This window comes from Macrobrachium nipponense, chromosome 7 (assembly GCF_015104395.2).
Source record: "Macrobrachium nipponense isolate FS-2020 chromosome 7, ASM1510439v2, whole genome shotgun sequence".
NCBI classification, from domain to species: domain Eukaryota; kingdom Metazoa; phylum Arthropoda; class Malacostraca; order Decapoda; family Palaemonidae; genus Macrobrachium; species Macrobrachium nipponense.
In genome coordinates, this window is record NC_061109.1 from 3,195,252 (window position 1) to 3,211,972 (window position 16,721).

The window sequence follows — 16,721 nt, forward strand, 5'->3', positions numbered from 1 at the left end:
AATATTTATATGTAAGCCACTTATACATATAGATATTCCAACTCCAAGTTATAAAACCGCCTAATAGATTACGGAAAGAAAGGAATGTTCAACTGACGGCTACATCTCAACAAAAGACCAGCAAAAGAAGTGGCAAGACAAAAAACAGCTTTTGTCTAGTTTATAATTACTAATCGAAGCATTTTCCCGTAAGTAAAGTAAAGAATGCGAGGTTCCATTCGTCGAGTAGCCTCGAGGCTTCAACTCTAATGCCCACCACCAAAGTTTGCAATGCACAGAGTTCCCAACACCGGAAGTAAACAAAGCACTGCCGGATCGACTTAACTTTCTCCAAAATGAGTAGGAATGGCGAACTAACAGATACTCTCTGCAGGTTACTCCTCAGGGGACTTGTGGGGAAGTTTTGCCGGATGAGGAAATGTGCAAATGTCATACGTAGATTGTTGGGAAGTTATTTGTTATTTACAAAACAGCCACACACACACATCCAAACACACGAAACTGCTTTTAACTTTACAGGACAGTGGGTGGTAAGATTGAATGACCTCTCTTTTAGCTTTACAGGACAATGATGGTAAGATGGAATGACCTCTCTTTTAGCTTTCCAGGGCAGTGGGTGGTAAGATGGAGTGACCTCTCTTTTGGCTCTATATAGGACAAAGCATTTAAAGTCGTTCAAGCTTTCAAATAAAAATAATGTTACATTAGTGCTCAATTTAGTTCAAGACATGTTTGTCTTTTATTGTATAAAGAAGACACTTCTTCCGAATTGACTGGCTTCCCACATCTCTGATATTCATCATTCACTTCGGACAATTCATACTCTTAATTGTAACCTCATTTAATCATGCCCAGGGGTAACTTCATTTTATTAGAATTTTAATTTAGTGAATATTACATTGTCTCTTCTTTGATATCCACTCAGCACAATTCGTCTGATTAGTTATGCTTGTAGATCCTCGCAATCTTAAAGGCCTCTCTCTCTCTCTCTCTCTCTCTCTCTCTCTCTCTCTCTCTCTCTCTCTCTCTCTCATTGTCCGATAGAGTCAAAAGCAAGGGCATTCCATTTTATCATCGACTGCCCTGTAAAGCTATGAGAGGTCATTCCATCTTACTATCCACTGTCCTTTTAAGCTAAAAGAGGGGTAATTCTATTCTTTCATTCATTGTCCTGTTATGCTAAAGGAGGGTTCATTCCATCTTATGATCAACTGTGAAGTACAGGTAAAAGGGGATCATTCCATTCTATCATCCATTGCACTGTAGAGCTGGAAGAGGGGGCATTCCATCCTGCAATCCACTTTCCTGTAGAGGTAAAATGATCATTTTTCCTGCCATTCACTGTCCTGTAGAGGCAATGGAGGGATAATTTTATCCTGCCATCCATTGTCCTGTAGAGATGAAATAGAGATAATTTCATCCTGACATCCACTGTCCTGTAGAGATAAAATATGAATAATTTTATCCTGCCATCCATTGTCCTGTAGAGACAAAATAAGGATAATATTATCCTGCCATCCACTGTTCTGTAGAGATAAAATAAGAGAATTCCATCCTGTCATCCACTGTCCTGTCGAGCTAAAAGATGGGTCATTTCATCCTATCCTACACTGTCCTAGAGCTAAAAGGGTACGTCTTTCTAACCTTATTATCCATTGTCCTATGGAGCTGAAAAAGAGAGGTTATTTTGTCCATTGTTCTGTTGAGCTAAAAACCAACTGTCGTTCCCACCATAAGGCGATCTCCTATGAACCTTCAAGCCTAAACATCTACCTTCGATTTCCAGGTTGGAATCTACCAACAAGCCAGCATATTTCTTGTTCTAAAGTTGGTAACGTTTTCTGTTCTCTTGTTCATTTGCATTGATATTCCTATTATTTTTTTAATGCCCCACTGCACTATGCCATGTTGACAATTTCATTATTATATGAATTATTTTTTAGGTAAAATGATTTAAATAAGAGGAAAATCACCCTTTTAACCCCTACGTATTATTTCAACGATTTGCATCGATATTCCTAGTATTATTTGTTTATGCCGCACTGAACTATGTCATGTTTACAATTTCATTATTATATGAATTATTTTTTAGGTAAAATAATTAAAATAAGAGGAAAATCACCTTTTTAACAACCTACATACTTTTCAACGATTTGCATTGATATTCCTAGAATTTTTTCTTTATGTCGCACTGAACTATGCCATGTTGACAATTTCCTTATTATATGAATTATTATTTTTGAGGTAAAATGATTTAAATACGAGGAAAATCACCCTTTTAACCCTTACATATTATTTCACCGATTTGCATCGATATTCCTAGTATTTTTTGTTTATGCCGCACTGAACTATGCCATGTTTACAATTTCATTATTACATGAATTATTTTTGAGGTAAAATAATTTAAATAAGAGGAAAATCCCCTTTTTAACAACCTACATATTTTTTCATCGATTTTCTGACCAGAAAAATTCCACATATACTCTCCTGATGGTTTTCTGAGAACAGGCCATTCTGTGTTTTGAATGGAGAGAATTTTTTATTCGTTAAGTTTGCTCAGTTTTTTTTCTCTTTCTTTAATACTTTACCAGGAAGGCCTTACCTTCTCCCCCTCCGTCGACAAAAACCCCCTTTCCAACGTTTGGTTTCAGACTCTCAATTTTCGTGAATAAATTCTTTTAGAATCGTAAATCCACTTTCTTGCAGCTTTCTTTCTAGTGTGTTTTAGTTTATTGTCTTGGTTTCTTTATACATTTAATGGCTTTGCTTTCCAAATCGGACTTGTTATCGGTATTAATTTTCAAATAAGTAGATTTACTGAATGATTTAATCTTGGCATATATCCCTTGTATCATGCTCATGGTTAATAACTTATTTTTTTTTATTTTACAAGGGTTACCAATAGATTCGTTTTGCCTTTTGTCAGTATACTGATGATTGGATAACACATAAAATTGAACGGAATATTTTGTTGCCAAAATATAAGGATATTATAATAATAATAATATATAATAATAATAATAATAATAACTAATAATATAATAATAATAATATAATAATACTAATAATAATAATAATAATAATAATATTAACTAATAATAATAATAATAATAATAATAATAATAATAATAATAATAAAATAAAATAATAATAATAATAATTGTCCATAAACACATGGGCAGTGCCAGTAATCAGATACAGCGTCAGGAATAGTGGGAATTGGACGAAGGCAGAACTCCGCAGCATAGATCAGAAAACCAGGAAAACATATGACAATACACAAAGCACTACACCCAAGAGCAAATACGGACAGACTATACATAACACGAAAGGAAGGAGGGAGAGGACTACTAAGTATAGAGGACTGCGTCAACATCGAAAACAGAGCACTGGGGCAATATCTGAAAACCAGTGAAGACGAGTGGCTAAAGAGTGCATGGGAAGAAGACTAATAAAAGTAGACGAAGACCCAGAAATATACAGAGACAGGAGAAAGACAGAAAGACAGAGGACTGGCACAACAAACCAATGCATGGACCAATACATGAGACAGACTAAAGAACTAGCCAGCGATGACAATTGGCAATGGCTACAGAGGGGAGAGCTAAAGAAGGAAACTGAAGGAATGATAACAGCGGCACAAGATCAGGCCCTAAGAACCAGATATGTTCAAAGTACGATAGACGGAAATAACATCTCTCCCATATGTAGGAAGTGCAATACGAAAAGTGAAACCATAAACCACATAGCAAGTGAATGCCCGGCACTTGCACAGAACCAGTACAAAAAGAGGCATGATTCAGTAGCAAAAGAAAAGCCCTCCACTGGAGCCTGTGCAAGAAACATCAGCTACCTTGCAGTAATAAGTGGTACGAGCACCAACCTGAAGGAGTGATAGAAAACGATCAGGCAAAGATCCTCTGGGACTATGGTATCAGAACGGATAGGGTGATACGTGCAAACAGACCAGACGTGACGTTGATTGACAAGGTCAAGAAGAAAGTATCACTCATTGATGTCGCAATACCATGGGACACCAGAGTTGAAGAGAAAGAGGGAGGGAAAAAATTGGATAGTATCAAGATCTGAAAATAGAAATAGAAGGATATGGGATATGCCAGTGGAAATCGTACCCATAATCATAGGAGCACTAGGCACGATCCCAAAATCCCTGAAAAGGAATCTAGAAAAACTAGAGGCTGAAGTAGCTCCAGGACTCATGCAGAAGAGTGTGATCCTAGAAACGGCACACATAGTAAGAAGAGTGATGGACTCCTAAGGAGGCAGGATGCAACCCGGAACCCCACACTATAAATACCACCCAGTCGAATTGGAGGACTGTGATAGAGCAAAAAAAAAAAAAAAAAAAAAAAAAAAAAAAAAAAAAAAAAAAAAAAAAAAAAAATAATAATAATAATAATAATAATAATAATAATAATAATAATAATAAGGAAGTGTAGGGGCACAAAAGACCAGCTCCTGATAGACAAAATGGTAATGAAGAACAGTAGGAGAAGGAAAACCAACCTAAGCATGGCATGGATAGACATAAGAAAGCCTTCGACTTGATACCACACACATTGCTAATAGAATGCCTTAAAAATATATGGGGCAGAGGAAAACACACTATCAGCTTCCTCAAAAATACAATGCGCAACTGGAATACAATACTTACAAGCTCTGGAATAAGACTAGCCAGCAGGTTAATATCAGGAGAAGGATCTTCCAGGGCGCGACTCACTGCTACCCCCACTACTCTTCGTAGGTAGCCATGATTCCCACGACAAAAGTACTACAGAAGATGGATGCCGGGTACCAACTCAAGAAAAGAGGCAACAGAATCAACCATCTGATGTTCATGGGACGACATCAAGCTGTATGGTAAAAGCATCAAGGAAATAGATACCCTAATCCAGACTGTAAGGATTGTATCTGGGGACATCAGGATGGAGTTTGGAATAGAAAAATGCGCCTTAGTCAACATACAAAAAGGCAAAGTAACGAGAACTGAAGGGATAAAGCTACCAGATGAGAGCAACATCAAACACATAGATGAGACAGGATACAAATACCTGGGAATAATGGAAGGAGGGGATATAAAACACCAAGAGATGAAGGACACGATCAGGAAAGAATATATGCAGAGACTCAAGGAGATACTCAAGTCAAAACTCAACGCCGGAAATATGATAAAAGCCATAAACACATGGGCAGTGCCAGTAATCAGATACAGCGCAGGAATAGTGGAATGGACGAAGGCAGAACTCCGCAGCATAGATCAGAAAACCAGGAAACATATGACAATACACAAAGCACTACACCCAAGAGCAAATACGGACAGACTGTATATAACACGAAAGGAAGGAGGGAGAGGACTACTAAGTATAGAGGACTGCGTCAACATCGAGAACAGAGCACTGGGGCAATATCTGAAAACCAGTGAAGACGAGTGGCTAAAGAGTGCATGGGAAGAAGGACTTATAAAAGTAGACGAAGACCCAGAAATATACAGAGACAGGAGAATGACAGACAGAACAGAGGACTGGCACAACAAACCAATGCACGGACAATACATGAGACAGACTAAAGACTAGCCAGCGATGACACATGCAATGGCTACAGAGGGGAGAGCTAAAGAAGGAAACTGAAGGAATGATAACAATGGCACAAGATCAGGCCCTAAGAACCAGATATGCTCAAAGAACGATAGACGGAAATAACATCTCTCCCATATGTAAGAAGTGCAATACGAAAAATGAAACCATAAACCACATAGCAAGCGAATGCCCGGCACTTGCACAGAACCAGTACAAAAAGAGGCATGATTCAGTGGCAAAAGCCCTCCACTGGAGCCTGTGCAAGAAACATCAGCTACCTTGCAGTAATAAGTGGTACGAGCACCAACCTGAGGGAGTGATAGAAAACGATCACGCAAAGATCCTCTGGGACTATGGTATCAGAATGGATATGGTGATACGTGCAAACAGACCAGACGTGACGTTGATTGACAAAGTCAAGAAGAAAGTATCACTCATTGATGTCGCAATACCATGGGACACCAGAGTTTGAAGAGAAAGAGAGAAAAAAAAATGGATAAGTATCAGATCTGAAAATAGAAATAAGAAGGATATGGGATATGCCAGTGGAAATCGTACCCATAATCATAGGAGCACTAGGCACGATCCCAAGATCCCTGAAAAGAAATCTAGAAAAACTAGAGGCTGAAGCAGCTCCAGGACTCATGCAGAAGAGTGTGATCCTAGAAACGGCACACATAGTAAGAAAAGTGATGGACTCCTAAGGAGGCAGGATGCAACCCGGAACCCCACACATAAATACCACCCAGTCGAATTGGAGGACTGTGATAGAGCAAAAAAAAAAAAAAAAAAAAAATAATAATAATTGATGTCGAAATACCATGGGACGCCAGAGTAGAAGAGAAAGAGAGAAAAGATTGATAAGTATCAGGACCTGAAAATAGAAATAAGAAGGATATGGGATATGCCATTGGAAATTGTACCTATAATCATAGGAACACTTGCAGGCACGATCCCAAGATCCCTGAAAAGGAATCTGGAAAAACTAGATGCCGAAGTAGCTCCAGGATTCATGCAGAAGAGTGTGTTCCTAGAAACAGGATACAGTGAGAAAAGTGATGGACTCCTAAGGAGGCAGGATGCAACCCGGAACCCCATACTATAAAAACCACCCAGTCGAATGGAGATTGGACTGGGTGATAGACAAAATAAAATAATAATAATAATAATAATAAATAAAAATTAAGAATAAATAATAATCAATAACTAAAATAATAATAATAATAACATAGCTGTTTTAACGGCATTTAATTTGTATAGACTCTTCTCAATTCTTCTTACTATCTTTTTCTCGTCAGCATGTAGCAGGTATAATAGGTTTCCTAAGGACATATAAAGATTTCAGTTGTCTTAGGTTTATTCCTCTAACGTGTCGACAGCGCACAGGCAGTCATCTATGAGAGTATACAGTAAAGTGAGGAGACACAGGCTTTGAACATCCCCGAGGAAGCCCTAAAAGCCCTTCTTGAAATATGCACCAAGAAGGCACCATTCACAACCCACAGAGGACATCTTTATTGCCAGATTGACGGCGTGGCAATGGGATCCCCATTAGGGGTTCTATTTGCCAACTTCTACATGAGTGTCGTCGAAGAAAGGGTTTTCAATGAGATCCCCTGCCCTCCCTAATACTACCGCTACATAGACGACACCTTCATAAGAGTCGACAGAGAAGAGGACCTTGAAACTTTAAGAAAGACTTTTGAAGAATGCTCCGTCCTCCGCTTCTTGGACGTCCGGGTACAGCAGACCCCCACGGGATACACCACAGTTTATAAGAAACCCACAAACCCGGGCCGTATGCCTTAATGGGTCTAGTGAGTGCCCAGACAGATATAAAAGATCTGTGGTAGATGCCTTCGTCCGCCGCGCCCTTACACACTGTTCCACATGGAGAGAAACCACCAGGGAGATCGAAAGGTCTACACAAGTCCTCATCTATAATAACTTTTCTAATCGCATGGTCGAACGCCAAACGCGGGACTCCTTAAATAAATGGAACCAGGAAAGAACGACCGAAACTAACGACCAAAGTGGAGCTATAAAAATATTTTATAAAAATCATATGCACCACAAATATTTGGAAGACGAAAAGGCTATAAGGAAAATAATCAGTGAAAATGTCTCCCCCACTGCAGAAGGTGATAAAATTAGCCTCATAATATATTATAAAAATATGAATACCAGCCAGCTGCTTCTTAAAAACAACCCGGCGCCCCCTGAAACGTCTTTGAAGAGAAGGAGTGTCATCTACGAATTCACATGCCCGGTGGATGGATGCCACCATTCCTATATCGGGATGGCCACAACCAGACTCTCCAAGCGTCTCTCTTGCCATCTTCAAGAAGGGGCCATTTTCCTTTACTACAGGGAAAAGCATAACAGAAGACCAGAAAGAGCTAAACTTATAACAAACATAGAAATTATTGACCAAGCACCGGACCGGAAACGCCTACGTTATCTTGAAGCATTACACATATTAGAGAAAAGACCGACTATCAACACGGTAAAAGAGACAATTTCTTCCTACCATCATAAGAAAAAATAACACAAGAAATCAACCGACCCCATACACCGCCACGAGAGAGAGAGGAGAGAGTGAGGGGTGAGAGACTGAGAGAAAGAAGAGAGAGAGAGAGAAAGAGAAAGAGAGAGAGAGGAACAAGCAGAGAGAGAAAAAGAGAGAGAGAGAAGGAGAGAGAGAGAGAGAGAGAGAGAGAGAGAGAGAGAGAGAGAGAGAGAGGAACGAACTTGCGGAGAGAGAAAGAGAGAGAGAAAGAGAGGAAGAAGCAGAGAGAGAAAGAGAGAGAGAAAGAGAGGAAGAAGCAGAGAGAGAAAGCGGGAGAGAACGAACGGACGACATGTCACCTGGACGGCCTGCAATACCTACCACCCAGGAGGTAGGTACCCCAACCAAAACCCAACCCACGCTAATAACCCAAGCTAGACCAAGAAGATCTGAACGACTCAGAGAGAGATTTCATCACCATCCAACGACCAATTAAAATCCCTGCTTACCGACCCACCCACCGATTGTACACGACCTTGCCTACTATAAATACTTGTAATAACGTATCTTAAATTCCTTTACTTTGTGGTTACTCCTCATAGATGATTGCCTGCGCGCTGTCGACACGTTAGAGGAATAAACCTAAGACAACTGAAATCTTTATATGCCCTTAGGAAACCTATTACACCAGCTACATGCTGACGAGAAAAAGATAGTAAGAAGAATTGAGAAGATTCTATATAAATTAAATGCCGTTGAAACAGCTATTGTATTCAATGTTACTGCCTCAGAGAAGGCCTCCTTCCTAATAATAATAATAATAATAATAATAATAATAATAATAATAATAATAATATAATTTCTGCTTTAAGTTATTGTGTCCTGTGCTCCTATTTCCTTATGTTGATATTTCTATCAACGTAAGGAAATAGGAGCACAGGACAACTTATACCAGAAGTTATATTATTATTATTTTTTTTTTTTTAACTCTTTCACAGTCCTCCAATTCGACTGGGTGGTATTTATAGTGGGGTTCCCCGGGTTGCATCCTGCCTCCTTAGGAGTCCATCACTTTTTCTTACTATGTGTGCCGTTTCTAGGATCACATCTTCTGCATGAGTCCTGGAGCTACTTCAGCGTTCTAGTTTTCTAGATTCCTTTTCAGGGCTCTTGGGATCGTGCCTAGTGCTCCTATGATTATGGGTACGATTTCCACTGCATATCCATATCATCCTTATTTTTTCCCTCTCTTCTCTTCAACTCTGGTGTCCCATGGTATTGCGACATCAATGAGTGATACTTTCTTCTTGACTTTGTCAATCAACGTCCACGTCTGGTCGTTGCACGTATCACCCTATCCGTTCTGATACCATAGTCCCAGAGGATCTTTGCCTGATCGTTTTCTATCACTCCCTCAGGTTGGTGCTCGTACCACTTATTACTAGCAAGGTAGCTGATGTTTCTTGCACAGGCTCCAGTGGAGGGCTTTTGCCACTGAATCATGCCTCTTTTTGTACTGGTTCTGTGCAAGGTGGGGGGGCCGGAGCATTCACTTGAGCTATGTGGTTTATGGTTTCATTTTTCGTATTGCACTCCTACATATGGGAGAGATGTTATTTCCGTCTATCGTTCTTTGAACTATCTGGGTTCTTAGGGCCTGATCTTGTTGCCACTGTTATTATTCCTTCAGTTTCCTTCTTTAGCTCTCTCTGTAGCCATTGCAATTGTCATCGCTGGCTAGTTCTTTATTTAGTCTGTCTCATGTATTGTCCGTGCATTGGTTTGTTGTGCCAGTCCTCTGTTCTGTCTGTCTTTCTCCTGTCTCTGTATATTTGTCGGGTCTTCGTCTACTTGTATTAGTCCTTCTTCCCATGCACTCTTTAGCCACTCGTCTTCACTGGTTTTTTCAGATATTGCCCCAGTGCTCTGTTCTCAATGTTGACGCAGTCCTCTATACTTAGTAGTCCTCTCCCTCCTTCCTTTCGTGTTATGTATAGTCTGTCCGTATTTGCTCTTGGTGTAGTGCTTTGTGTAGTTGTCATATGTTTCCTGGTTTTCTGATCTATGCTGCGGAGTCTGCCTTCGTCCATTCACTATTCCTGCGCTGTATCTGATTACTGGGCACTGCCCATGTGTTTATGGCTTTATCATATTTCTGGCGTTGAGTTTTGACTTAGAGTATCGCCTTGAGTCTGATATATTCTTTGCCTGATCTGTCCTTCACTCTTGGTGTTTTATAATCCCTCCTTTTCCATTTTATTCCCAGGTATTTGTGTTATCCTGTCTCATCTATGTGTTTGATGTTGCTGCCATCTGGTAGCTTTATCCCTTCAGTTCTCGTTACTTTGCCTTTTTGTGTGTGACTAAGGCAACATTTTTCTATTCCAAAACTCCATCCTGATGTCCCCAGATACAATCCTTACAGTCTGGATTATAGGGTATCTATTTCCTGATGCTCTTACCATACAGCTTGATGTCGTCCATGAACATCAGATGGTTGATTCTGTTGCCTCTTTTCTTGAGTTGGTACCCGGCATCCATCTTCTGTAGTACTTTTGTCATGGGAATCATGGCTACTACGAAGAGTAGTGGGGACAGTGAGCGCCCTGGAAGATCCCTCTCCTGATATTAACCTCTGCTAGTCTATTCCAGAGCTTGTAAGATTGTATTCCAGTTGCGCATTGTATTTTTGAGGAAGAATGATGGTGTTTTCCTCTGCCCCTTATATTTTAAGGCATTCTATTAGCCATGTGTGTGGTATCATGTCGAAGGCTTTCTTATAGGTTGGTTTTCCTTCTCCTACTGTTCTTCATTACCATTTTGTCTATCAGGAGCTGGTCTTTTGTGCCCCATACACTTCCTTCTGCAGCCTTTCTGTTGGTGGGGGATGGTGTTGTCTCCTCTAGGTAGTTGTATAGCCTTTGTTTCACTGATGATACCTGTTAGTAACTTCCACATTATTGGTAGGCAGGTGATAGGCCTGTAGTTACTGGCTATATTTCCCTTACTCTTGTCTTTTTGTACTAAGGATGTTCTTCCTGTGGTCATCCATTTGGGTGCTTGGTGATTTGAGATACAATGCTGGAGTTGTTCTGCTATTCGTGGGTGTAGGGCCTTGAAGTTTTTCAGGCTGTATCCATGGACTTCATCGGGACCTGGGGCTTTCCAGTTTGGCATTTTCTTTAGTTGGTGTCTGACTGTGTCTGTCGTGATCTCTGTGAATCTTTGTTTTATTCTCCCTGTTTCTTCTTCCTTGACTTCCTGGAGCCATGTTGCATGTTTGTTGTGTGGTACCGGATTGCTCCATATGTTTTCCCAGAGTCTCTTACTTGGTTCGGCTTCAGGAATTTCTGGGTGGTTGTCTTCCCCTCTTAGTTGGCTGTATATCTTTTCTGGTTGGTTCCGAATAGTTTTGTTCTGTTGGTATCCCTTATTCCTGTTCAGTACCGTTGGATCTTATGTGCTTTGGCCTTAAGCCTTCTGTTTACATCTTCTATTGTGTTGTTTAGTCCCCTCTCTTGTACTTTGTATTTCTCGTTGAGTTCCCCCCCCCCCCCCCCCCCCTCCTTGTTTTCTTGCTTTTTAGCCTTTTTTCTGCCATCTCTTTCAGTTTACTCAAGTCAGATCTCATCACCATGATTATTATTATCATTATTATTATTATGTGTTTTTGATGCTAAACTGAACTTTGCCATGTTTACTATTTCTTTATTATTTTAGTTTCTTTTAGTAAGTCGACTCTCTTTATTCTGTTCTTTATTTGCATTACTTTGCCTCTGACGTTTGTTTCTGATTCCGAACGATATTTAGATTTAGGAATGTTCAGTTCCTGACACTGATTCTTGTAATTTGTTTAACAACCTCCGAATTTTTCACTGATTTTTCTGAACTGAATATATTCAAATTTACTCCTCTCTTGACATTCAAGAAAACAAGTAAAAATGCGCAATCGAGTTTTCTGTATAACGTATAATGCCGTGTAAAACCATCAACTACGACAGGCAGCCCTCCAGTTGCTCAGCAGATGCGGTAGAGTGAGCGTGCCTCCCATGCCTCCGGAAAGCGCTCCCAGATGCACGATCCATTGATAAATTTAACCTTGAATAAGATAAAAACTACTTAGGCTAGAGGGCTGTAATTTGGCATGTTTGATGATTGGAGGGTGGATGATCAACATACCAACTTGCAGCCTTCTAGCCTCAGTAGCGTTTTTTAGATCTGAGTGCAGAGAGAAACAGTGGGGACAGGAACAAGTGCGGACAGAGAAAGTATGGACAGAAAGAAAAGCAGGAACAATAGTTTTCTTTTTAAAAAAGTAAGAAAGGATATCACTTTTCTGAAAAATCAAAGATTTCTTTATTTAAGGTTACTCGTTTTTTGTTTTTTGTTTTCTTTTTCACCCAGGTAGCCCTTCAGGTCTCCCCTTCGTCAACAAAATGATTCCATTTGAGACCGTCCGAATTTCCGCACAGAAATTCTTTCAAACCTGAATCCCCTAATTGTAGCGTTCATTAGGTTATTGCCTTAGTTTTCAGTTTTCTTTAAATGGCATTCATTCCAACACCACCTTGGTATCAGTATTAATATATACACAAATGAATAATGTAGATAACACTCGCATCGAAAATAGCATTTTTTTGTGGTTTGTCAATATACTGATGGTTTTATCATACTTTTGATTAAACTGACTATTTTGCAGAACAAATGTGTGATAAAAGTATTGTATCTGAGGTCACCTGAAAAGAAATCCAACGAAACAATCTGGACAATTATAATAAAGTAGCACGAACACCAACCTGAGGCAGTGACAGATAACGATCAGGCAAAATCAAGAAGAAAGTATCCCTCATTGATGTCGCAATACCATGGGATACCAGAGTAGAAGAGAAAGAAAAAGAGAAAAAATGGATAAGTATCAAGACCTGAAAATAGAAATAAGAAGGATATGGGATATGCCAGTGGAAATTGTACCCGTAATCATAGGAACACTACGAGGCACGATCCCAAGATCCCTGAAAAGGAACCTGGAAAAACTAGATGCCAAAGTAGCTCCAAGACTCGTGCAAAAGTGTGCTACTAGAAAAAGCGCACATAATGAAAAAAGTGACGGACTCCCAAGGAGGAAGGATGCAATCCGGAACGCCCCCCATTATCAAAAACCACCCACGCGAATAGGATGACTGTGGTAGACCAAAGAAATTAAATAAATAATAATAATAATAAAAAATAATAATAATAATAATAATAATAATAATAATAATAATAATAATAATAATAATAATAATAATAATAATAATAATAATAATCAAAAGGCCATGAAACCATGCATAGCAAAACTCCTTAAGTAAAATAGTGTCCAGAATTTAACCTAAATAAAGAATACAGGAATATATATATATATATATATATATATATATATATATATATATATATATATATATATATATAATATATATATATATATATGACTGGTAAAAACATTGCAACAGAAAGCCATCTAATAGAAGGAGCCCAGAAAAAAAAAACGCCAAAATGAAGAAGAAAGTACTATACATCAGAGACTGCTGTCTCTCAGTGGGGGTGACCTAAAAAAACTTCTTACCTGTGGATGATTGCTTGTATGGACAAAAACCGCTTTTTCTGTAACTTTTCACATCCATTATCTACCTGAAGATGAGAGACAGTAGTCTCTGAAATATAATAATATCTTTGTATATTTTTGGCGTTTTATGGGCTCCTTTTATTAGATATAATATATATATATTATATATATATATATATATATTATATAATATATATATTATATAATATATATATATATTATATATATATAATATTACTTATATAATATATAATATATATATAATATAATATAAGATATATATATAGTATAATAATTAGTATATATATAATATTATGATAATATAATATTATATTAATATATATATATTTATATTATCTAATATATATATTATATAATATATATAGTATATAATATATATCATTATCTAAATATTATGTATAATATATATATTATCTAATCTATATATTATCTAATATATATTATATGATATATATATTCTCTAATATATTATATATCTAATATATATATTATCTAATATATATATTATTATGTCGAATATATATATTATCTAATATATATATTGTATAATATATATTTATATAATAAGTTATAATACTATATATTATATATATATATAATATAATATAGTATATTATATAATGAATATATATATAATAATATAGTAATATATATAATATGAATATATAATAATATATATATAATATGATATAATATATAATATACTATATATATAAGTATTATATATATATATAATATATATAATATATATATATATCATATATATAACTATATAATATATATATATATAATATATTAATAATATATATAGATAATATATATATATATATCTATATATAATATATATATGATAATAATATATAATATATATATATATATATATATATATATATATAATATATATATATGAATAATATATATAATATAATATATATAATCATATATATATAATACTATATATATAATATATAATATAATAATATATATAATATATAGTAATATCTATAATATATAATATATATAATATATAATATAATATAAATATAAATATATATATAATATATATATATATCATATATATAAATCATATATCATATCATATCCATATATCATATATCATATATCATATCATATATATCATATATCATATATCTATATCATATATTCATATATCATAATCATATCAATATCATATATCATATATCATATAATCATATATCATATATCATATATCATATATCATATATCATATATCAATATATCATATATCATATATCATATATCATATATTCATATATCATTATCATCTATCATATCATATATCATATCATATATCATATATCATATATCATATATCATATATCATATATCAGTATATCATATATCATATATCATATATCATATATCATATATTATATTATATATATATTATATATTATTATATTATATATTATATATTATATATTATATATTATATTATATTATATTATATATAAATGGATCCTCATTCTGAGTAAAAATGAGTCAGAAGGAATTTAGTTAATAATCCCAAAAATTTCAAGTTTTCTTGACAAAAGCATGTGAGAAACCTAATCCATGCACGCAAAACTGATATAAACAAAAACGCTTCTATATTTTCAGAAATATAAGATAAGCGCGAACGAAAAAAAAAAAACTTCATGTTCTTCTGAATTTTGTATCTGGAATCTAGTTCCCCCAATTTTTTTTCCTTTATAAAACCAGCCAGAATGCGAAAGCCCCATAAAAGTAAGAGTCCAGTTTTAAAAGCTGGCGAAAAATATCAAAACCACTGAAAAGTCATACATATTTATGCTATATATGAATGTCACAATTATTTACAGATATTCGAGAAATGAACCAGAATCAACAAGTTGGTTATGAAAGCGAATCTTATGTAAACATTTTGTAATGGGATAAAAATGGAGAAATTCTGGTGGGGGAATTATCAATAATTCTTGCACATTCGTTGGATACAGTGTTCTCTTATATTCTTAACAAGAGGTATTCATAGAATTTTGTTTCCTGTTTCCTACCGGATCAGTGTCAGTCTGCAAATTGTTAAGAAAATGTTCAGCCTTGTGCATAATGAATCACATCTGTTCTTCATCTTTGTTTGTGTGGGATAGGCTATTTTTTCTTTTTTTTATTGGCACTTACGAAAAGTCACAGCTGACATGGAATTCTGCATATATATTCAAGCGTATTGCAGAGTGATTTTTGCTAACTTTAACGGATTTGTGCCCTCATGGACAAACTCGCACACACGCCCACACACACACACACACCCCGAGCAACACAATAGTCATCATATTTAAATTTTAACTTCTTGATCCTGGCTGAAGCTCAGTAAAGGTATCTTTTACAAAACTGGACTTTTCACACACACCTATATTATAAAAAAAGAAAAGTTCGTCGGCAGGACATCGAGCCTTACACCCATCATGATATTCACCTACTACATCTTGCACGCAGTTTTGGTCTCCACGGATATTTTTTTCCTTTTTTCCTTCTCACTGTCTGTCCATCGCTTTCAAGGTCTTCCCTTTCTACTCCCGAAATTGTACACAGTTTCTGTTTTCACCAGCCAATACTCATTAATTCTTGCCACGTGATCCAGCCATCACAAAAACACAGTCAGCTCATTTTACATCACATATACTATGCAGATACTTCATTTCAGCACCTTCAGACTTTTTTTTATTTCATTCACAATCAATACCCACACTTCACGCTTGTAGGTAAGAATTGGGTCGTTACCAACTTCGTTTCCATAGGTACTGCAATTCTGTCCAACCTTCTGCAGACACCCTTTCAACTTCTTCACTTTGCCTCTTCAGTGACTCGTCATTTCCTTCAGCCTACCACCACCATCAGTAATATTATATTGATTTCTAAGCACCTAAACGAGTCAACTGCTTCTGTCTTACATCATCAATACAACTATTCAAATGGCAATATTTCTAGTTTCCAT